Genomic DNA, 24,217 nt, shown 5'->3' with positions numbered 1-24,217 from the left:
AATAGTCATTGCAAGGATAATTCTATGTGAAACAAATTAAAGGGTAAGTGAATTAAGTGAAGTTGGCCAATTGAGGGTGTGTCACCATCCCTGGATTCCAGGAGCTAGCAAGGAGAGAATCAGACATCAGTTTCTGGCAAATTTGGAATATGAACTCATCAGGAAGTTGTGTTTCTGTAGTAAGAAAGCCCAATAGAAAAGTCTTACATCTTTAACCATTATGCAAGGTGAGGAGGGCAATTTTGACAATGGGGGGGAAGGCGATTTTAGCAACTTCATAAAACAACTGCAGATTAATGTTGCTAAGAAGAGTTTTATGTTAATTATACTTATTAATATAACACTGGTCCAAGAGAACTTGAGAGACATTGTATATACAAGAAGAACATTAACTAGTTTAATATACTAGATATTTCAAACCATGACATATAGTAAACATTTAATCTGGGTCTGTTAATTTGGGTCTATTCAAGCAATAGACAATAGGGAGTTCTAATATAACTGTTAAATAGTCAACATAGTATAAAACATGCTATTCTGTGTCAAACAGGTCTGGACTGTAAAAGACAGTTTATACAATCATTCTCTATTTTCAGTTGATGTAGTCTGATTAAAAGCAGCTGAGACAGTGACCTTACAATAGGTTTTAGGATGAAAGGAAAAAAGGGGGGGACCAGGCAGCACAGTTAAACTATGCTAATCAACATTCAGGAGAGGACTCTAAAGAAGCAGGTTGGTAAGGGAGGATGAACAGTCAAACATAGAGGGGAGACAATGCTTTTCAAGGAAATTTTTGGGCCAGGTTCTTCCACAAGGGGTGATGTTCCTTCTAAAACACCAAAGAGGAGTCCATCCTGCCAGAGACCAGACTTCTAACCAGAGGAGTACCTATGAGGACCATAGAACTCCAGAGTCTGAAATTCTCACTAGAAAAAGACCCACTCGTAAATAAGGCTGCTACAGCTACTGATAATGATGATGATGATACATAACATTTATTATGTGCTAGGCACTGTCCCAAATGCTTTTCATATATTAATTCATTTAATCTTTATAACAACACCATGGGATAGGTACATTATTATTTTCATTTCACAGATAAAGAAACTGAGGCATCAGGGTTGTCATTTTATCATTATAAATATTAAGGTGTGAGAGAACAGAAAAACATACTGATGAGAAATCAGCTAATAAAGATAGAAAAGATGGTGACACTCTAATTTATGTTTTATTTTGTCCTAAAATTTGATTCATTCAATAAACAATTGAGCACCTACTTATACCAGGATCCATGCTAACCTCCAGGTATACAATTCAGATATGGGTCCTAATATTCTTGGAATTTATGATATTATTAGGGAGACTTGTAATTTAACAAAAAGTATTTCTTACTTTTTTGATTACTAAATTGAGCCTGAAAGATTCAGTAAGAGTCATCAGCCTAGGAGATGAGGGGTTGGCTTGATATTTAGAAAATTGTCAGTTATATAGTTCTCAGTGTCAGTGAGTAAAAGAATGCTGTTTGATGTTTTGACATTGTGAATTAATATTTATTTTACTTTTTTTTTTTTTAAGATTTTATTTATTTGACAGAGAGAGACACAGCGAGAGAGGGAACACAAGCAGGGGGAGTGGGAGAGGGAGAAGCAGGCTCCCCGCAGAGCAGGGAGCCCGATGTGGGACTCGATCCCAGGACTCCGGGATCATGACCTGAGCTGAAGGCAGTCGCTTAACCAACTGAGCCACCCAGGCGCCCAATATTTATTTTACTTTTAATGTAATAATTCTGTTTGAAACCCTAAGTGTAAGGCCATGCTTGCAACCTAGCAACAACTCTCTCGTAATGACCTTCAGGTAGGGAAGGACAAAGTGTAGGAAATTCTTAAAAGCTGTTTTAGGGTTTATCCCAAAACACACCCACATACGCACAGGATAGGCTAGGTCACAGTATCTCTTAGAGTCTAGCAAGATTTTTAAAAACCAAACTGTGTTTCTAAAGATGATTTGCCTTTGTCTTTTTTGATTCTTTTTATGTTTTGTTGTATTTTTTAAACATGTATATTGTGGTTTCCTTATATCTATCAGTATAGTCTTGGAAGAAAATTTATTTCTTCCTTTTCCTAGGTAAATATTGATGATTTCACATGCTTTTGCCCTTACGTTTTTTTCTTTTTTCTTTTCTAAAAGTAGAGTTGCCAGATAAAGTTGAAATTCAGATAAACAATGATTTATTTTCATTATTCTAAAAAGTTCCTTTTTTGTTAAATCTGGTAAATTTAAAGTGGTTTTCATGAGCTGTCCTTCCACCACCCTTGTTAATTTGTTCACTTTTTATTCATGTTTTCAAATAACATCTGAGGACTAATTATATGTCAAGTATTATTCTAGGTACAGGGGAGTATCTCCGTGAACATATAGAGACTTTGCTGTCATAAGGCACATATTCTTATGGAAGGAAAAACAAAGATTCATAATACTGAACATTGCGAGAAGTTAGGGGATAAAAACAATTTCTAAAATATTATCTTTCTCATAGTGAACAAAATACCTGCTGACTACAAAACCTAATGGGAATGTATAGTTTATTGCCCAATTAAGATTTGTTAATTATTTTATCCCTAGTAAACTTGAAATATCTAGTGTTATATTTAATCAATCAACCCATTCATCTTTTGTTTTTCATATGGTCAATGCCTGAAAAAGTAGAATAAATTCTTGTATAACAATGACGTGGATGGAACTGGAGAATATTATGCTGAGCCAATTGGGTTTTATGTGAAGGAAATTGACTGGCTCTGCATGGCTCTGTGATATTGGGTAATACAAATTTGTATTGGGACTTACATCTCCCTTGTTCTAGACATTGATATTTCTATGTGCACAGCCTAAGATTGAATTAGATGTATATGTTTTATGTGTGAGGACTTCAATTTTGAAGCTTCTAGTAAACATCTGCTATATATCATGTACTGTGCAGAACATAAGGATTTTTGGGATAAAAATAAGCCATTCTCTGTCAAGTTGGAAAACAGACATGCAAATAAGTAATCCAAATACAATGTTAAGTATAGTTAAGTTTTAAGTAAAGTAAGAACTTGATTAAGATTAATGAGAACACAGAGAATGTAACTAATTCTGTCTAAGAGAATGAGAAATTACTCCAAGTTAGTTACATGTGGATAGGTTCTTTAAGGATGAATAGGAGTCCATTGGACAAAGAAGAAAAATATTGGAAAAAATACTTTGTCTTTATTAATTATCTTTGTAAAAAATATGTCTCAAAGTCAGCCAAGGATTAGCATCATCTTTATTAGACAATGCTTCACGGAAACCACTATTAAAACAAATAGGACAATGTTTGGTCACTTAGGATCTTCTAGAACTTTTATGTTCATCATGGTTTCGCAAAGATTCTATTCAGCAATCTTTAATTAGTATGAAATGTAATCTACTCAAACAGAAACATTTGAACTCACTTAGTGAAATTGTGTGCTATAATACAATAGTCCCACCACTAACTAGCTTCTTGTCCTTTGTACCTATTTTAATTCTCTACTTTTGAAGCATAGATCATGGTTAGAAGCAAGCTAAAAAGTGAGGAGTTTGGTGGTCTTTCTATAATCTGTTGACAAGTTAATATTTTTTATAGATGGCCTATTTCATTGTGTTTTTCTCATTATAAAAATAATAATTATTTTAGGTGGCTTTTGAAACCTCAATAAATCCTAGGATTCATTGTTTACTTATATGATTTTTAGAGGCTTAGACCTCTCCTCTCTTCTGTTCTTTCTTTCCTTTTCTGTATATGTAATTGTTTTTTTAAACTGATACTTGTGGTTATATAGAAATCCCCTTCAGAATTGTTTGAAATTATAGACCCAGAATTTCTTTTTGAAAACTACATCTCGTATCATTGGTTTTGGATTTGAGCCATCTTTTCTTAGGGCTTGATCTAGGAAAGAGTTCTGCTGCCTCTGAAATTTGCCTTCCTGAAATCCACGTTACATGTCTGACTTCTTGCCATGTTTCCTTTACTCATTTTCAGGCATTCTATGGCCTTACTACTCAGTGTGGTATAGGGACCAGCAGCATTAATATCACTGGGAGCTTGTTAGAAATGTAGAATCTCAGGTCCCCATGCTAGGCCATCTAAATCAGATGGGCTTATTAAAAACTTGTTCAGGTGCCTTATAAGTACATTGAATTAGAGAAGCACTGCTTTAAGATGACAGGGCAAAATAACTTTCTCCAAAGGTCTTCTCATTTCTACCCCTCTAACCAAGTCTTTTTAAAGAATCAGGTCGATGGACTTTTGGTAGAAAAATAAAATATTTCAAGGCAAATAAAAAATTTATTAGCTAACTTACTTTTATCTGAATTTTAGTAATAAAAGTAGTTTAGCATTCACATAGGGATTACTATGTACTCGGTAACAACTCTTTAAATTTATCCTCTGATTTAATTTTCCTGATATCACAGAGATACAGTTATCATTATAACTTCCATTTTACAGGTGAGGAATTTGAAGCCAATATAGAGATTCATTTCTTACCCAATATCATAGAGCCATGCAGAGCCAGGTTTCAAATTAAACCTATTTGATTCTAAAATCTATGCTTTACATAATATCAAAACATCTTTTCTCATGACAGGATGAGATTTTTAATGGACTGCAGGGAAGCTAAAAATTTCCCACTCCATTATATTTGTCTTCTTTTCCAGGTCCAAATTCCCTGATTCTTTTAAGCTGCTGCCTCTACCACCTGTTAATATTCCTATCCACCCCCATGTCTCATATGTTAAACATCCCTTGTGAGGGTAATCCAAACACTCTCTTGCTCTCTGTCTGTTGCTTTAATTGTGAATTGCTTGTCACAAACTTTTCCATAACATACCAGCTCACCCTTAATCCTTCCGGCTTCTAACCCCTCCTATTTTCTGCCTTGTCTTGATCTTTAAATCTGCTATTCAATACTGTTATCCTTTCAACTAAGATCTAGGTTTTTCCTCCAATTACAAGACCTTTAACCCCTTTGGTAAACACTCTTCCTGATGTGACTAGACCTGGACTCCTACCTTCAGGCCATCTCTAGGCAAATTCCAGAATCTAAGCTTACTCTTGTTCTAAGAGAAAAAACATGACCTTCTTTCAGTAAGTAGGCTGTAGAACATTCTTTCTAACATTTTACCTTGTTCTCTCTCTCCTTGTCCTTCACTGAAATGTTTCCTTTCATGCTATCAAAAGCAGACTTGAAGAGTTCCACACAAGCTTTTATCTTCATGACACGTCAAGTTCATCTACTTCATCTCCTAAGGCTTTACTAGAACAAAGTACTTTTCATTGTTATGATCATGTTTTCAAATGATAAATCTTAATGACCTTCTATCTTGAATTATACTCTAATGATGTTAATGTTCTGGGCTTTGAGTATACAGTAGAATTCTTGACCCTCTTTTTAGTCATTTTTAACTATGGACTCTTGTGTGTGTACCAATTGCATAGCTTTTTATTGTAATGGCTGATGTCCATCATTATATCCAGTTTTATAATTTTATCTGACAGTGTTTTCCTTCCCCCTACGCTTTGATTTTATTTATTTATTTATTTTTAAAGATTTTTATTTATTTATTTGACAGAGAGAGACAGCAAGAGAGAGAACACAAGCAGGGGGAGTGGGAGAGGGAGAAACAGGCTTCCTGCTGAGCAGGGAGCCCGATGCGGGGCTTGATCCCAGGACTCCGGGACCATGACCTGAGCTGAAGGCAGATGCCTAATGACTGAGCCACCCAGGCGCCCCTAGACTTTGATTTTAAAGTTACTATAAACCTGGCAGACTTTCAGATGATTCTGTGCAATGTACTCTATAGCCAAGTGTTCATCAGTCTGGCAGAATAATCCCTGGTGCAGGACCAGGTACTGTTTGGAATCTCTATTGATTTAGCTAAACATTATTTTTCCAATCTTTTTTCTGTCTACAAAATCCCCAACTCTTCTAAAATGGGAGCATAGATAAGACCATGCTATTAACAAATCCTTTCCTTTTTGGCTTAGAGCTCTAATTCCTAGAGCTGTTACCCAAATTTCTTCTGTTTATGTCATTTATCCCTATTCAACATTATAAATAAGTGATGGTGAGCCAGAAGATGCTTCCATTTATTTATTCATCTTCAAACTACATTTATTTACTGATCTTTGTTCCAGGTATGGTGCTGGGCCAGTAAACTGGCAAGTGCCAGTGGACTCTGAATGGAAGTGATGGTTTTCATTTCAAGAAGAGGGAACAACTATGATTTTCCTTGTGATTGTACAAAGGGCTATTTCCATTGTTGTATTTCTTCTTTGTACATCCGGTAACTAAGCTCTTCATGTTCCCTAATTCTAGAAGCCCTTCTCTCTTTTCACAGGAAGGGAGAATATTGCTTTCTTTCCAGAAATTATACATCTCTTCCCAGAGGATTTCTCCAGTGGATCAAATTTCCTTCTCCTTCCCTTCTTCCTTTGTGTAATATTCTTCCATTGTACTAGACCTATTTTAATTCACCTTAGCCTTCTCAAAACCTCTTCCCTTTCCATTTCTTGCTTCAGCTGCTGCTTTATGTTATCCAGGAAGTAGTTTTCTTCTTTCAATATAGCAAAGGATAAAAACCCATTAATTTTGGTCTTTTAATTTTATTAATTTAATTTTAATTTTATCACCTTGCAGCTACCAACATAATCTTTTTTTTAAAGATTATTTATTTATTTATTTATTTATTTGAGAGAGAGAATGAGAGAGAGAGAGAGAGAGCACATGAGAGGAGAGAGGGTCAGAGGGAGAAGCAGACTCCCTGCTCAGCAGGAAGCCTGATGCGGGACTCAAGCCTGGGACTCCAGGATCATGACCTGAGCCGAAGGCAGTCGCTTAACCAACTGAGCCACCCAGGCGCCCTACCAACATAATCTTTTATTACTTCTGGAAAGAAGGCTAGCAGAGTATTTTTACCAATTACCCCCTCCACCATCCCTAGGGAAACTCTATGAACAGATGAGTAGGAGGTAGGACTCTCCTAGGTGATCTTAGTGCCTTCTCACCTTCTCAACTTCCTGTATTAATTTGATCAGGTGCCATAGGGGCATGTTAAAATCAACAAATGTTTAATTACTGAGAGGTGAGTTTACTATAGTATTTTGTTTCAAAAGAGGAAAATAATCCCCTAAAAAACTGAAATAAGATTACCAATGCGTTAAATAAACTAAACATTTTTATATGCATTTCTAGTGCAAGTTGATTCTTTTCTTTCATATTGCCTTCATAATGTGTAAGCTTATATCAACTTTTTAAAGTTATGTGCTATGCACACAACCTGATGTTTGATGATAGCCCCAGAATGTCTGCATGAAACCAGATGTACCTTGTGCTCTTCATAAAGGATAACCATGATGCACAAACTAACTTCTCCAGGATACATTTAATTTATGAATCTTTGTGTCCATAATCCCCCTCATTCAGAGTTGTTGGGTTTTTTTTTATGAAAGGAAATGGAAATTACAAAATACCTACATTTAAATGAAATTAAGAATGTAACACTAACCAAAGTTGGCAAAAGAACATTTTTTTCATCAGTTGTGGTTTCAAAGAACTGGACTGAATTTAGAGTTCTCTGAATCTTTTGTGACTTAATTTAAAATCTTTTCTTTATTTTAAATGGCATAGACTTCTTATGACATGAAAGGAGTAGTTGAGGATGGAAAATTCTGAAGTATAAGCATTATGGCTTTCACAAAATTGGAAGTGCTTTAAAATTGACCTAACAGGGATCTACACGTTGGATCGGTATAGTTGGAGTCATGTTTCATTTTGTCAGAAATGCCATTCTAAAATGAAGACAGAAAAGGTTTCAGTGTGTTTTGTGCTTTACAAAAAGTTCTATCCTTGGGGCGCCTGGGTGGCTCAGTTGGTTAGGCAACTGCCTTCAGCTCAGGTCATGATCCTGGAGTCCCTGGATGGAGTCCCACATCGGGCTCCCTGTTCAACGGGGGGTCTGCTTCTCCCTCTGATCCTCTCCCCTCTCGTGCTCTCTGTCTCTCACCCTCTCTCTCTCTAATAATAAATAAATAAAATATTAAAAAAAAAAAGTTCTATCCTTAGTTAGTAGTATGCAAGTAAGTCAAGGATCAAAGTGTCCCACCTTTGTTCAAAGTGTCTCTCCACTTTTCCTATTGCTTTTGATACTACTTAGGGTGTTCTACAGTTAACAGTGCTCCTTCCCACATGAGAAAATTAAGTCCTATATAGGTTAATTTACTTGTTTATGGTGATGTAAAAAGGACATAGAAGGGTGTGTGTGTTTGTCTCTAGATTTCAGCTAAATTCCTAAAGTTACAGACAATAGGTATTAGAAATCTCCATATCCTAAGGAGTTTTGAGGAGATACCAGACACTACTTCCAGGACTAAAGAAGAGGTGGCCAGTGGCATCCTTCTACTGTCATACTCAAGATGACTCTCAGGCTATATAAGCAGAAGACTGGAGCTTAATGAAGAATGAATTTATGTATTTCATGAGTTTTTAGCTTAGTGGAGAACGTGGTAACATTCCACCTTTTCTCTTTTTTTAAGGAAAAGAGGGTGGCTGCCCCTTACATAGGAAAAGATTCAAGAGAATCCCTAATAGTAAGCTGAGGTTTTCCTCAATAAGGAAACACTGGCATCTTATTCCCTAGTTGGATGTTCGCTGAGCATCAGAAACTTTTAGGCCTACCTCCTGGTATACCAGAGTAGACCACTATAAGAAAGCACTTTGGAGAAATTGATACTTGAGTTTGAGGGCAGAAGGAACACATATCTGCTTCCTGCTTATTCCTGGGTAATTTTAACTCTGTGAAGCAGGGTAAAGCAGCTCCTAACAATAAGGAGAAGAGATGGCATCAGAAATAAACAGTACGTGTTCCTATTACTTGGCATGAAAATAATGTATGACTCCAGAGCCAAGTAGATGGCATGAACAGATTCTAGGGGCCAAGTAAATGTGAACAGATATCAGGTGTAAGTCAGTGTAGTGAAAGGTAGTCATATTGAAGCCATGACAGGACAAGAGTATGGCAGGACAGTGTGCAGCTACCTCAGTCAACAGTTGGAGGCTATGGAGTGTGTCTCCTGGAAGTGCAGATAAATGGGGTCAGAGTATAAGGGGTACGAAGGGTTCGGTTGTTTAATTAAAAATATTTCTTTTCCAAACTTTGGGAAGATCATACTTTCTGCTTTGTTGACTCCAGACTTCTCTATGTGACTTGTTTTGCTCATGGAATGTGAACAGAAATGGCATGTAATACTTCTCAATTAAAAGTTGAAGAGTCATCGTGTGTTCTCCTATAATGGCAACAGGTCCCCGATAAGGGCCACTTCTTCCTTATGAGTCCCAGAGTAAAGAAGCAGGGAGAAATGATGTTAACCAGCAGAGAGCATGTAATTTAGATAGCAGCTTTTGTTATTTTAAGCCACTAAGATATGGGACTGTTTGTTGCCACTGCACAACCTAGCAAAATATGATAGGTACAGTCACCCAGAAAGGGCATCAGTGGGTAAATAGTATGGACATTTTCTGTACAGGCCTCTAAAGAATCCACAAGTATATCCCACCAAAGAGTGAATTTGGATGCCTGCCCATAGGAGTCACCTATGTTTGACCATCAAGAAGAATGTATAAGACTTTTGGGTTTTTTCCAGCATTCTTTTCCTTCCCCAGAATGCCAGTGGAAAAAAAGGGATATCTAGAAGCAGGGGAGTGAGTCAAAACAGAATGAAAGATCTAGAAAAAGTAAAAATACCTTGTCCCTCTCCTCTGCAATGTGGTTCAGGCTTGAGCTTAGAAGGCAGATACAGATTTTTATTTGGTTGGGAGATGAGAATTGACATTTAAAGTAGATTGGATGAAATTTTGTACTATAAAAATGAGTCTTAGTGGCCAAAATGAGACTCTTCATATTGTATAAAAACCTAGGAAGCCAAAAGGCTCACCAAAATATCATTAATCAATGTGAAATAGAGATCTAAGCAGAGGTTTAAAAAAAATTGTAATGATTGTACCGCACAGGGTATGGATTGTTCAATAAACTTGTTAAAGCTATGTAGTTTGTTGGTGACAGAATTGGAACCAGAATCTAGGAGTCGTAACTTCAAGTACAATACTATTTTGAACATTTACTTCTTAAAGGATATTGTCTATGGGAATTATATTTATCAGATAACAAAAGGCAAATTCAGCTTTGGTAAATGATTTGGGACGCCATAGTGTGAACTATAGTGGGCAAATTGTAACACATTTCTCTTAGCACTGATACCCCAAAAATAATGACTGGTATGCATTATTACTCCAGAGAGCCAAAGTGTACAATTACTGGCAGAGAGGTCTCTATAGTAATTGCCAACAGCTTTTATTTAATAGTGTGTTTATAATATAGTCCTTGTCTGAATCTAAAAAGGATCTGAGGTGTTGTCTTCAGTGTTAACCTTTTAAACCACACAAATATTTATTGATCATTTCCTATATGTGAAATAATCTTCCAGATGCAGGTGATACAAATGTTCCTGCCCTCAACAACATATTGAGAGTAAATGAATTCATATTTGAGATCATAAGCAATAGAGAAACAGAAAATTGCAACAGTCTTTAGATCTCCCAGTAATGTGGCTCTTTAAACTTTCATACATAACATTTTAATGATGCCTTCACATGTTTATATTCCACAGTGACTGTTTTATACAAGGACAGGCAGTGAAATGGTTTTGCAGTGTCTACTTTCTGTATGAACTTTAGTTGAGAGGAAAACGCTATAGTTCAAACTACTTTAAATAACTTTTTAAAGAGACATGAATCAACCAAAGCATACTTACTTCCCAGTTCCATGTTTGCTGTTTATTATGGATAATACAATTTTAGATTAGTGAAATGTATGATATGGGACTTACATTTTTATGTAAAATAAATAGTTTATGGTATACTGGCATCCCTTGTGTGACAAAAAGATAGAGTGTATTTATTCATAAGTTTTGTGATTATTGGGTTTAACTTTCAATAGAGACAATTTGGTAGAATAGAAAGAACACTTCACAAGAAGTCAGAAGATCTGGGTTCTAGTCCTCCTCCATCCACCAAATATCTACCTGAACTTGGACATTTGATTGTGCCTACCTGAGCCTTACAATCTAATCTAAAAGATGAGGATTTTAACTAGATAACTGTGTTCTCATTTTTGACTTAGAATTTTTTGTGATCCTGACTGAAAACTGAGTAGAATATTAAAATCTAATATAATCAGTTGAGATATTTAGTACAAAAAGTTGGCAAGTGAAATTACATTAAATTTCTTTCTAGGAGAAAAATATTATTATCCATGTCCAGAATTTGTCTACTAACTGTCACACTTATATTTGCTAAACAAGTATTGAATCCTATATTGGATAATTGGCCTCTCTTTCTCCTTCCATTTGACAATATTTCTTCTACAGCAGTAGACTTCTACCCAAGAATATTGTGTGGTTATTGAATTTTATTTTAAACTCCAAGTATTTCCCATTGCTGTAAGGTACAGTTTGGTATTAGGCTCTAAACCAAAAGTCTGAGTCGGAAAGACATTTGATAGGGTAAAAACCATTTTACTTGATTCTCTTGCCTAATGATTTTCTGCATTGAATGTTAAGAAATTTATGAATACTGTCCAGTAGGACTTTAAAACTATGTTTATAACATGTTCTTTCCTTAGTTTGTAAATAAATATCAACTTTGAAGAAAACATACCATCTAATTAGAATAAAATAATGACAAAAAAATTTAGCCTTTTAAGTATAAAGTAAAATAACTAAAAATGGATGCATAGAACATCTAGGTACCCTGATAAGAAAGAGAAAGGGTCTCTCAATGAGTAGAGAGTGTGTTAAAGAATGTCTGGGCTCATTTGTCTATTCAAAATATTTGTTTAGTTTCCACTGTGCCAGATGAATGCATCAAAATCTCTTTCTTTAAAGAATTCAATGTGTATGGGATGAGTGGGTGGGCAGAGAGAGCCAGTGAAGGTTGAAAAGTGCCCTGGTAAGCACCACAAAAGAAGAGTGGAGAAAAATCCTAGGAAACAGTGAGGATGGAAATCTAACTCTACCTTGAAGTAATTCACAAAAATGAGATACCAAAGATGTGTCATAATGGGTAGTGAATGATTGTACAGTGAATGCACAGTGAATGATGGTGGAAAAGCATCAGGCAGAAAGGCCGTCATACATAAAAATACACAAGGGCATGTCATAATGGCGGAAATGAAATGTAGTAAACAGGAAAGCAATGAGAAGCAAAAATAAAGGAATAAATTCAGCCAAAATCATATTAGGTAGTATATATAATGGCAAGACATTTGTGTTTGATAGCATTGACAGTGGGTACCATTGGACAATTTAAAGATCCAAAGTATAGAAATATTATATGATTGTTTTATTAGTTTGCCAGATCTGCCCTAACAAAGCACCATGAACTGGTTGGATTAAACAACAGAAATTTATTGTCTCAGAGTTTTGGAGGCTAGAAATCTGAGATCAAGGTATTAGCTATGTTGGTTCTTTCTGAGGACTGTGAGATGAATCTATTCCAGGCCTTTCTCTAGTTTCTGGCAGTTTGCTAGTAATTTTTGGCATTCCTTGAGTATAGATGTATAACTTCAGTCTCTACCTTCATGTTTATATGGTGTTCTCTCTGTAAACATGTCTCTGTCCAAATTTCCCCTTTTTATAAGAACACCAATCATAATGGATTAGTAACCCACTCTACTCCAGTATGACCTCATCTTAACTAATCACATCTGCAGTGACCCTATTGCCAAATAAATTCACAATCTGAGGTACAGGGGGTTAGAAACTTCAACATATGACTTTTGGGGAGACATAATTCAACCCATAACAATTGTATCATATTAAATATTTTCAAAAGATTATCCTGGTGTCATTATTGCAGCTGCCTTTCTGGGAACAGATTTGGTACCAGGAAGAGTGAGGAATCTCTTGTCATAATCCAAGAAAGAAATCATGTTGGTTTGAACTATGCCATTAGCCATGGAGAGGGAACAGGTTTTAGAAATATTTAAGAGGTGGCATTGACAGAATATAGAGACTAATTTTATATAGGATTTGATGCCATAAAAGGAAGCTAGAATTTTATGGATTTAGAAATTGATCAAACTATATAATTATTAATAGAAAAAGGGATGCTGTAGAAGAAGGTTTGAGAAAAGATCATGAGATTGGTTTTAAGATGCCTATGGACATGTTAAGTGAACAATAAGACATGAGTCAAAAGCTTAGGTTAAAGATTATACATCTGGGAATCAGGATAATCAAGATGGTAACTGGGCGCCTGCGTGGCTCAGATGGTTGAGCGTCTGCCTTCGGCTCAGGTCATGATCCCAGGATCCTGGATCGAGTCCCGCATCGGGCTCCCTGCTAGGTGGGGAGCCTGCTTCTCCCTCTGCCTCTGCCTCTCTCTCTCTCTCTCTCTGACTCTCATGAATAAATAAATAAAACATTAAAAAAAAAAAAAGATGGTAACTGACACTGAGCAAGTAAGAGAAGTAAAGGAGAAGAGAATCAAGGAAACAGTATTTAAGAGTTGGTTTCAGGAAAAGAAAGCCATAATGACTCAGTATAAGTATTAACCCAGAGGGGTAGAAGAATCAGAAAAGAATGGTATAACTTATTTTTATAGTTTTTGTACATCATGGCCCTTGGCCTTAAAACACAGGTAACCTACATATCAGATATTCAGCTAAAACAAAACAAAACAAAACAATACAAAACAAAACAAAACTAGCCATCCTTTTAATACTGGAAGAAAAGCGGGAGGAGATGGATTTAAGAAACAGCAAAGCAATCTTCAGTGTGGTTTTTTCATAGCAAGTTTGCAAAAATCTCTGAGATTTTTACCTTATGTGATGACTTTAGTACTTAATCTTTCTGTATGACTTCATTTTATCTACAATGGTAGCCCAATTGGTGATATCAGAGGAGACAAAACCAACCAACTTAGCACACTGAGGCTACAAAATGGAAGTAAAACTGATGGAAAATGTAAAACTGTAATGAAATGAGTAAGACAATTAGTTTATATAAATCAGTTGGGTTAGTTGATTGACTCAATAAAAGAACTAGTTTTCAACTACTGTTGATGTTATTTACAGAAGGGAAGTGATGTTATTACTAATAGTACTCAGTTTTCGGAAACCTAGGGGGCTTTTTGTATTGTCAGAATCACGTCCAGTGTTCTGATTTCAGCACCCTAACATCCAAAGTTTAGGATTACCTTGTACTCCTCACTGCCACATCCTTCCACAGTCTTGGAATTCAAAGACAAAAATAGGAACTGAAAATGAGTTTATTTCTTTATTATATATTAAAAAGCATGAGAATTAATCACTCGGGATAGTTTAATTCCAGAGATAAGAACATAGCCTAGGTGACCTCAGAGGAATCCTTTTTGCTTTCATGATTCTGTGAGGTGTTAAAATTTTCTAAGAAAGGTAAGTTAATGGTGACCAGTGAATATTCATGAATAGAATGTATTTTAATGTTGAAAGGGTGCTTTAAATTAATTTCCTTAGAAGAGACATTTGAATGGTGGTTTATAGTTACATGGACAAAACATAGAGGTCAAATTATAGATTTTGTACTTGTTATGAAATAAAGAATGAAAAGTGAGAATGAATGGCTAATTATGAGTATAGAAAGCTGTTAGAATGTTGTTCCTATGGGGACAGCTAGGATCAGATAAGAAAAATAAACACTAAAAGTAATAGGGGAAAAGAATTTGTCGATGACAAACTATTTAGCCTAACAAAGAGGAAAGGGAAAAAAAAATCCCAGGGAAAATAAAAATAATTGATCGACACAATAGCAATTAAATTCAACACAGAAAAGTACCATGGAGAAATAATTCTAAGAAGAAAATTAATAGTTTATATATGCTGATAGTTTCTTAATGTTCTGCAACTTTCCAGCATAAAATTTATGATTTTTTTTGGTCAATCAATGAAAGCAACTACTCTTTAAAGTAGGCTTGTTGGAAAAACGGATGAAATAGCTGTAAAATAAGTGGAGTAGAGAAGCTATGGTGGGATTTGGTAATATGCTAATAAGCTATTTGTGGATTTCTAGTTTAAGGAAAAATGTTGGAGGAAATACTTCATGGATTCATCGCATTTCCAAACTCGATGATTGCTCCTGCTAAGTTTTTTATTTGTTGATGAGGAGACATCAGCACCAAGGAAGGATCAGGGAAGAACGGAGGAGTTACTGGTTAAAAATGGAAGTTTCCTAGAAAAGCTTATAAAAAGGAAGGAGAAAAGATTTATGGAGATAAGGAAGGTTCTGTTTTCATTTTACCTTGGTAAGAATATGTTTTTCTTCAGTTTGAGACTTACTGAAGGAGTGAATATGAACATCCACAGGCTTACTCATATATCCACAGCCTTACTCATCCTTCATGCTTATATACAAACATCTCCAGATACTCTCACAGAATCATGGATATTCATATACATTGCTTAAGTCCATGTGTTAAAGATGGAAGAGAGTTCTGCATGTAGCTTGGTGCACGGCGGAAGGTGTAACAAAGGGTCACAAGGTTAAGAGCTTGGAAATTTGATTAGGGGAGGAGGGTAAAAGATGCAAGTCTTCATTCAGTGAAGCAGCCCAGAGGTACTAGTATGGTCACATTGTGCTAGGAAAACATAAAGAAATTGAAACATTCCCTTCATCTGGAAGTGTTGATGGTGCCAATATCTTCTGACCAGTTCTACCACCATCTGTGACTGGGGGCATGGACAGAATGACAGATGCTGCAGAGTAGCTAACTTAATGTCCATTGTAATCCATTGATTCTTTGTGGCTTCTCCTTTAAAATTTGTTAAAAATAAAACTAGGTGTCCTGACCTTCCTTGTAGCTATGAGGGAAGCTATAGCATAGTTGAGATGAATGAGAGGTCATTGGAGGTCTGCTGGGGTTGCCCTTTCCCTCAGGGCATGGATGCTATTAAGACACGGCCAGTATGAAGCCACTGACCCTGTTCTTCCAATTACAACTTCTCAGCACAGCGTAAAAATAAAAACTCATATCCAAGTCTCCTTAGTCAAGTTTTCTGTTAGTGCTCTGTGATTGCAAGTCCTCATTGATAGAGGACAATAGGGGGAGCATAAAATAAAGTGACAGGAAAGGGAAGGAAGAAGCAACAGATGAGAAGGTAAGAAGGGTACTCTGGAGTGACACACATTCAGAAATAGAAATAATTATTTACTTCAAACTCATGTATCAAATACCATATGCAAGGGATAAGTTCATAATTTGAATGGCCATTGTATCAGGGCAGAAATGTAGAAGATTTGATAATATATAATTATTTATATAAAGCTTTTGGAGTGAGGTAAGTTCCAAATGTAAGTTTGAGTTTAGAAAGGTAGTATGTTTTGTATACTGAATTTAATGTTGCATCCCCCTGTAGGATCTGAATCAAATACCTTAATATTTCTTTTTTTTTTTTTTGGTAAAGATTTATTTATTTATTTGAGAGAGAGAGAGAGAGAGTGTGTGTGTGTGTGTGTGTGCACGTGAGTATGAGCAGGGGGAGGGGCAGAGGGAGAGGAAGAGAATCTCAAGCCAACTTTGTGTTGATTGCGGAACCCGATGTGGGGCTCTATCTCATGATCCTGAGATCATGACCTGAACTGAAACCAAAAGTTGGAGGCTTAACTGACTGAGCCACCCAACAGCCCCCAAATACGTTAATATTTCTGCATAGTAATGTAAGTAGAGTTGCACTGAGAAGGATAAAGACCACAAATGATCTAATGATAGTTAAGCTCAGTGCTTGCAAATTAGTCATGAAAGATCATTTTGTTTCAGGGTTTATTTGAATTTGGATATGTGGACAAGGGACTCTGAAGCTGTGATAGTTAAAACGTATGTAACATTTATGTTAGGTACTCTACATATAATAATTTAATCATCACAGCAATCGTATGAGGTAGATACTATGATTATTCCCATTTTACAGATAGAAAAACTGAGTGGAAGAGAGGTCACGTGACTTAGCTGGAGTCATCCAGTAAGTGGCTGTGTTGGAGTTTGAACACTCATGGTATGGCATCAGAGTCTGTGGTTTAACTAGCATGTGATACTGTTTACCTAGATACAAACACATCCATAATAAAAACTAAACTGTGAAACAGACTGGTTAAAAGCTCTTTTCATTTTCCTATATTGCCTCTAAATAATTTATGACTAACTTTCATATGTAAGCAAATCAATTTTATAATATCCCCAAATAAAAATTAGATTTGTAATTGGGCAGATGCTTCTAGAGATCCTGCAGTTCTAGAAATAAGACAGTAAGGAAAGGAGCAAAAGAAGGAGGGACACAAAGAGAGGAAAGAAAGAAGAAAAAAAGGTAAGAAGAGAATAAAAGAGGGAAAGAGAAAAAGCATAATTCATACATCAAGCTTGAAGTATAACATACAGAAGTAAAATGTATTCAATCAATGTATATGACAATGATTTCAAAATCAGAATTCATAAATTAGATTTTAAGTGGAGAAATATAGAGTAGTAATCAGCTTAAGTAAAGCTAATAAAAGACACCTTTATGACAATGTGTTTTAAGCCAGGATTTAAAAAAAAAGTGATAACAGGGTAGCAGAGAAAAGCCTGGGAGAAAAGCATGGAAGTGGCAATTGGAAACTGCATGTGGATAAAAAAATATGTGTGTGTGATCAGACAATTTGGCTCTTGTATCTCTCTACCCCTCCCATGTGATAAAAAGTGAAACATTATTATGCAAGAGCAATAAATATAGAATCAATGAAACAAAAAAAATCATGGTGCCTGAGTTATCTAGTATTACTAGATAAGAAGAAAATTACCGAGATACTTAGATTAGTCCATACCATAATGCTCCAAAAATTTTGTTTCTATAGAACAACAGGAAAAGGTAAAGGAATCCTAAGAATGGGTAGGCATCTTTAGAGAAAATGTCTGTTTCTAATCCTCAAGATTTCAAAACTCAAGGAGAATTTCACAAGCATGTCTCAGTGGATCTAGAGAATGAAAGCAGGGAAAAGGGAGGAGACACATCAGAAGAAATTATCTTTGTGATATAACGAATTTAGAGAGGCTTCCCTAACTCTGGGATTAGAAGGCTCACTTTATTCAGAGTTGGCATCTAAAAGACAAGGGATTTTGCTGATTGAAATTTTTAAGTATGAAAGATGCTCACAATTTTTCTCATTATTTTGGTTTCTAAGTCTCAAAACCCAACCACTATAACTCAAAGCCAGCTTAAGTTTTCAAATGAACATTTGCTACCAATTAGTTCATAATGAGTATTTGTCTGAAATGTTTAATGACCATAAGAAAGCTTTTAAAATTGAAAAACTTTTATGTTTAGGACTTAGTTACCCTGCCTAACTTATAAGTGTAACAAGTTTGATCACCCAAAGAGTTCATAAGGTTTTAAATATGAAGGTTTGTCTTTCAAACAGGATGACAGAGCTCCTGTCCTTCTTCAACATCTTTCATACGAAATCATTTAAACAAAGGGTAGATCTCAATTGCTTGTTTTGTACTTAAACCTCACACTAATCCCATTGCCATCAATAGAAAGTCTGTGTATGAATTGAGTGTGGGCTGCCCATTCATAGACCTATTGAGAAAAGGAAATGCCCCTTTATTTCATCATTAAGTCTAGTTTTCTTACCTTTTTTTTGGTCTAATTAGTACCTCAAAGAATCCTTCCTGACTTTATTGGGAATGCTTCTAAAGTTTCACCATTAAATGCAATGTTTACTCTAAGTGTTTCTGTTCCTAGTTGATTAAGATGTTTTTGTTTCTTAACCACAAATGAGTAATTTTATTGAATTTCTATACAGCAAACATCTACAAGGTCATAGGATTTTTCCATCCTAACCCATTCATATAATATCTTAGAATAATGGTTTTCTAATTTAGAATCATCCTTGCCATATTTGGAAAACCTATGTGGTCATGGTTTTTTAATTAACATTTCTGAATTAAATTTGATATTTTATTTAGAATTTTTTCACCTAAGGAAAGTTGACATTTTATTTTGCTTTGAATATTAGGTTTATACTAATCTCAAAAGTAAATTGAGTAGACCATTGCCATATTTGTTCACGCAAGAATTCAAAATTATTGGCATGAAGCTGGTTGTAAAATTCCCTTATATTTTAAATTATAGTTCTATCTAACTGTAGTTATGTTCCTTTTTCCCTATGTAATATTTGTTGACTCTTACTCATTTTTCTTTAATCCATCTTTCCAGAAATTTATTTTATTAATCCTTTCAAAGATTAAGCATAAAAAATGATCTCTAATGTTACTTTACTTTCTGCTTCAGTAATTTCTCCATGGTAGAGGAGATATTCTTGGTGTCCCGTAGAAGCCAAATTTCTCTAGGCATAAGGGAATGAAGGTTAGCATTTCCCATATCTTCCTCTCACATGCACACATGCACACACGGAATTGGGAATATCAGAACTACTTTGCCAAGGAAATTCTCCTAAAACGTTCCTCGTTACCCATAAACTGACCCATTTTTTTCCTTTTTCTTTTCTTTTTTACTGAAATACAATTGACCACACTGACCCATTTTCTATATATTATGAATACTGATATATTTAGACTTACTTTGATCATTTTATTTTCATCTATGTATTGACTCTTCTTTTTTCTCCTTTTTCTGAAATTTCTGAATTAATGGAGTGTTCTTCATCTTCTTGTTTCCTCTTCTGGTTTCAATGTTATAATATTATTTCCTTCATTTTAATGCCTTCTCTAAATATTTCAAATATCTTAATTCACACAACCTTATTCTTTTTCCAGAAAGCCTGAAGGTAATCAATATTTCTGTCCTTTAAAAAGTATGGGAATCTGAATGCTTTAACTTCCCTCCAAACCTATCATCTTTTGTGTTATTGTCATTGCACCTTACTTTTAAACCCTAAAAATTTAGTTATGTGTGTAGTTCAATGCTTATTTTGTTCAATTTAACCACAAATATTTACACCCGCCTTATATGCTACCCAGCACTTTTCTTGGTTCTGGTGACACATTGTTAGTGAAATGGTCCCTTGCCCTCCCCAACTTCCATTTAATTTAATTTTATTAATTCCTTTGCTCACTATTGTTTCTTGTTACTTCCTTTGGGTTCACTTTCTTTCTGTTGAAGTACATCCCTTAGTATTTATTCCAGCAAACGTCTTTGCCAGCAAACGTTTTTTAGTCTCTGTCTACCTCAAAATGTTTTTCTTCTGTTCTATTTTTGAATTGGAAAAAAAGATTAAAAATATACAGTAATTGAATTATAAAAATACATTAAATAGTGCAGTTAAAGGGTTAACTATATAAGGACACCTGGCTGGCTCAGTCAGAAGAACCTGGGGCTCTTGATCTTGGGGTCATGAGTTCCAGCCCCAAGTTGTGTGTAGAGATTACTTAAAAATAGGTAAGTAGGAGACGCCTGGGTGGCTCATTCAGTTGGATGTCTGCCTTCAGCTCAGGTCACGATCCCAGGATCCTGGGATCAAGCCCCACATGGGGCGCCCTGCTCAGCGGGGAGCCTGCTTCTCCCTCTGCTCCTCCCCCTGCTTATGCTCTCTCTCTGTCAAATAAATAAATAAAATCTTTAAAAAAATAGATAAGTAAATAAACTTTAAAAAGGGGGGGCTAACTAAATACATGGGAATAGTCAATTAAAAGATAAAAACAAGGCTATCACCCAGAATACAGTTTATGAAGGAACAGTGGAAACACATTGCAAATGGGAGTAGCACCAGCATATTTCAGTAAAATTTGCAGAAGCTGAGAGGACGGAGAATGAGTAAAGAGATAGTGCCAAAGTATTTTCTGAGATTCAAGAACATTGCATCATTTGCTCTCTCTATGAGTGGATCAGTTTATTTACCCCGCTGGCTTTGCTGTGCCTTTTCTAGGTAAGGAGACATCTTTCTTAAATCCTGAACATTTCTATTTTTTTCTAAATCAACCTTGTTCTAAAATGATGTCCTTTTCTTATTTTATGGATTCCATTTCATCATTTACCTTCTTGCTTGTTCTCAATTATATGGAACTCTTTCCCAAATGTGAAGGGTTTTAATAATTTAGGACAAGTTTTTATATTATATTTTTAGTCTGTTGTTTTGTATTGCATTTATGGTATAAATTTGGGCTCCATGATCTGCATATGACTCCAATTTGGAGCCGTGATTTCTCTTGAGTGACTCTATCTCCACTCTTATCATGCTGCTGAGGTGAGGGCATTTCTTAGCTCTGGGCGAAATTCCTATGTTGGTGGTGAATTACCTCTGTTCGCTGTTAATGTACATCTGCTCTCTGTTTCTCAATGTTAAGATATTTTTAGTTACTAATTTTGTGGATCTCAACTACTTATAACGTGTCAAATAGTTTTGACTTTTTGTCAAATGACCTTTTCCAAGTCCCTGCCCTGCACAGTTATGGTGTCCCCCATCTCTTTAAAGTTTTACTGACCCTCCCAACTCCCAAGCCTCAAATATGGTACAGTTACCAACTTGCTACAGATGTGAAGTTTCTCATCATTTCTGACACCTAGAAATTATTCTTTATTGTCTGCAACTTCCGCTTTGTGAAAAATAGTTCTGCTGCATTTTGGCTAACTTGTATTTGTAGTACCTGTAGTATGACTTGTAGTGGAGGTAGTTGGTACACTTTGCATCTGCAGCCTTCCATACTGCTCTGTAGTAGCCCTATTAGTAGTTCTAATAACTTAGAACACAGTAATACTTTTATCTCCTCACCACAGTAGTAACCGTTATTTATGTTTTTATGAGTCTGTACAAGTCCCTTGACGTGCCTTTGTACTTACCTTTGTAGCTTCGTCCATTCCAATTCTTTTTTTTTTTTTTTAAGATTTTTATTTATTTGACAGAGAGAGACACAGCGAGAGAGGGAACACAAGCAGGGGGAGTGGGAGAGGGAGAAGCAGGCTCACCACCGAGCAGGGAGCCAGATGCGGGGCTCGATCCCAGGACCCTGGGATCATGACCTGAGCCGAAGGCAGATGCTCAATGACTGAGCCACCCAGGTGCCCCCCATTCCAATTCTTACAATGGCTTCTCTGTCCTTTCTACTTCCTTGCAGACCACCATTGTTTAAGGCCCACTCAGATCTGTCCACCTGGGTTACATTTTCCTCTACTTTCTAGCTCGAAGTGATCTCTTCTTCCGCAAGATTCAGGTGGCATTAGTCATGTAAAGGCATCGTTCTCCACTTACTTAATATCAGGCAATTATTTTCTTTTCATGCATGCATATGTAACTACCATTTTGTCTCTGATCTCTTTGAGGGGGAATATGGATTTAAATTTTGTAATATCTTTTTTAGCCCCAAGCTCTGTACATTATACAGTTTGTATAGTAGGCTATCAATAAGTATTAAATTGAATAATTGGATCTCTCATTGTGTTTAAAGGCCAGAGCACATAGTAGGTTAATGTTTAATAAGGTAAATAAACAATTTCTCTTCCCTGCCATCATGGTGTAGAATAAAGAGTGTGGCTTGGAGTTAAGATATTTGTGTTAAAGATCTACTTCTGTTACCTGCAGCTTAATGATTCTGGGCAACTCAATTAACTTTAAGGACTGCCAGTTTCCTCATTATTAAATGGGAATGATAATACATATCTCACAGGATTCTTATGAAAATGAGTGAGAATGTATGTGTGAAACACTTTTAAACAGTAATACAGTAGGCAATGACAGTTGTTCTCTGAAAAGTTTAAACAACAATAAAAATCATAGGGATGCAGTTTTTTGGGTAAGAAGGAACAATTGAAGGGAGGAAAGATAGAAATAAGGGAGAATATATATATATAATAAAGTGAGAAAAACTCCTGGATTGAAAAATTGTAGCAAAGGAAATATGTGGATTCTTAGGGCAAATGCAGACAGACTAGAATGAAAAGGTTATAATAGACAAGAATAGCATACTTTAAAAAACTATTTGATGGGGCGCCTGGGTGGCTCAGTTGGTTAAGCCACTGCCTTCGGCTCAGGTCATGATCCTGGAGTCCCGGGATCGAGTCCCGCATCGGGCTCCCTGCTTGGCAGGGATCTGCTTCTCCCTCTGACCCTCCCCCTTCTCATGCGCGCTCTCTCTCTCTCAAATAAATAAATAAATAAAATCTTTAAAAACAAACAAACAAAAAAACAAAACTATTTGACACGTTATAAATAGGTGAGATCCACAAAATTAGTAACTAAAAATATCTTAAGTACATTTGAAAACTATTCTCTTCCTTCAAAATCAAATTTATTGCCATTAACTCATTCTTCCTTTAGGTATTAGTAGTTGTTTTTATTCTCCAAAATAATTTTAGAGGTAAAGATGTTATGTAAACATAATGTGGAATATAATTAATCAAAATTTTCATATTGCCATGATTCACGTTTACTTTCGTATTTTAACTTTAAAAATTATATTTGCATACACTTCCATATTACTATTACATCCATAGAAGATAGGAGTTTTTTTCCTTAAAATAGGAGCTCGTTTTTCTTGTGCTTAATATATATTATAAATAATCAAAGTGTCCCTGAAAATGTATTTTTTCTATCTTTATATAACTACTGCAAATTGGTGCTTCAATAACTTAGCTAACAAATACAGGTTGAACACAGAGCCATGACCTATTGCAGATGGATGGGAATCCCAGTCTTGCCTGTGTAAATAAATCAGTGATGATTATCTTTCAAAAAAGTACATTAGACACTGATTCTAGAAGAATTCAGAGCAAGGAGATCTTTTATCGTAGCATCCAATATTAAAGCATCTTAATTTTATCCCAAACCACCTAATCCATTGACCGATTTTTATGGTCCATGAGAGAGCGAGTAACTACTGGAAAAATACTGGGGTATGGTAGGCCTTTCAATGTAGTGATTTAAAAGTCTGGTTTAATAATGTGAGAATAGTAGACAAGAGCATGTCTCTGTAATCTGACTCCATATTGGTTGGGTTCAAATACTGTGTGGGTTCAAATTTCTGCCACTATTGCTTACTAGCTGTGTAACTTGGGGAAATTATTCAACCTTTCTGTGCATTCATTTTCTCATCTATAAAAATGTGGAAATTGAGAGTAACTACCTCACAGGTTT

The 24,217-nt window shown here is 35.6% G+C and overlaps 1 long non-coding RNA gene across 1 annotated transcript in view; it reads left to right on the top strand.

The window, feature by feature from the left end:
- LOC135365432 (uncharacterized) overlaps positions 1–24,217 on the top strand; it is a 229,603-nt gene that overhangs the window by 314 nt on the left and 205,072 nt on the right. The gene's annotated exons all lie outside the window — the stretch shown is intronic.

Source organism: Mirounga angustirostris, unplaced genomic scaffold (genome assembly GCF_029215605.1).
Source record: "Mirounga angustirostris isolate CCGP_5_RB_7025 unplaced genomic scaffold, mMirAng1.0.hap1 SCAF_7, whole genome shotgun sequence".
Taxonomy (NCBI): Eukaryota; Metazoa; Chordata; class Mammalia; order Carnivora; family Phocidae; genus Mirounga; species Mirounga angustirostris.
This window is presented reverse-complemented; position numbering and strand designations above follow the sequence as displayed.